The sequence below is a fragment of the Eublepharis macularius genome, chromosome 6 (genome assembly GCF_028583425.1).
Source record: "Eublepharis macularius isolate TG4126 chromosome 6, MPM_Emac_v1.0, whole genome shotgun sequence".
In the NCBI taxonomy this organism is placed as follows: Eukaryota; Metazoa; Chordata; class Lepidosauria; order Squamata; family Eublepharidae; genus Eublepharis; species Eublepharis macularius.
Window position 1 is genome coordinate 12585546 of NC_072795.1, and position 1050 is coordinate 12586595.

The 1050-nt window shown below is 44.8% G+C and overlaps 1 non-coding gene across 1 annotated transcript; it reads left to right on the forward strand.

Moving 5' to 3' along the window:
• Window positions 1–211: 211 nt before the first annotated feature.
• LOC129332958 (U5 spliceosomal RNA) lies at window positions 212–326 on the forward strand. Its single transcript, XR_008597360.1, has one exon. It is a non-coding gene; the product is annotated as a U5 spliceosomal RNA (small nuclear RNA).
• The last annotated feature ends 724 nt before the right edge of the window (window positions 327–1050 follow it).

Here is a 1050-nt window from a genome sequence, read left to right on the forward strand (position 1 = left end):
CCTACATCTTTTCCACACTGTGACACTGAGAGATCTCTGTCTTTTGGTGCTACACCTCTGAAGATGCCAGCCACAGCTGCTGGCGAAACGTCAGGAACTACAATGCCAAGACCACGGCAATACAGCCCGGAAAACCCCCAACAACCATCGTTCTCCGGCCGTGAAAGCCTTTGACAATACATCATAAATGTTCCTCTCTATGGAAATCTTTAGTAAGAGGTTTCTCTTCAGATTGTATAAATCTTTCGCCTTTTACTAAAGATTTCCGTGGAGAGGAACATTTATGAGTTTGTATCTAATTTTTTGAGGCTCTACTACAAGTAACTGATCCCATTATCAGAAGCTACTGATTGCATCTACTCCGCCCTCCCCTCTCCACCTATATATCTGACCAGTTTCTTTTTACCCTCCATGCATCTGACGAAGAGAACTGTGATTCTCGAAAGCTTATGCTACAGTAAAGTTGGTTAGTCTTAAAGGTGCGACTGGACTCTTTTTGATTTTTGATTTTGCTACTACAGACTAACACGGCTAACTCCTCTGGATCTATTTCTCAGATACAAGCAGTGATATTGCCACTCCACTCCCCCAGCTCTGCTCCTAACAACTGCAGCTGGAAAGGAATTCCACAGATGAAGTTTTCACCACCACCGCTTCCCAGCTAAGGAACAGTTTCTCCTGTTTAATTTCCGTGTCTCAGGCTGCAATGAAAGTTAGAAGAGGAAAGATGGCAACCTCACCCACCAGTACAAAGCTCCACAAGCTGTTTTTTAAAAAATATATTGAGGTCAGTGTTTATGAAGTACTAAGGGAAGGCATCTCTGAGAATGTGCAGAGGGCTTTCCCCACCAAGCTTGGGACCAAGAAGAAGCAACGTCCGCTTAGCGCAGACAGCAAGGGGCCACCTGCACTTGGGCCCCTGCCCATATCCTTTTGGAAATGAAAGCCCTGTCAGTTGCTTTGGAGGCTGTTTCCTGTTGTTTAGAAGCACATGCTGAAGTTCATCTCCCATGGTAATCTCTATTTCAAGGGGTTTTCAGCTTTAACCTT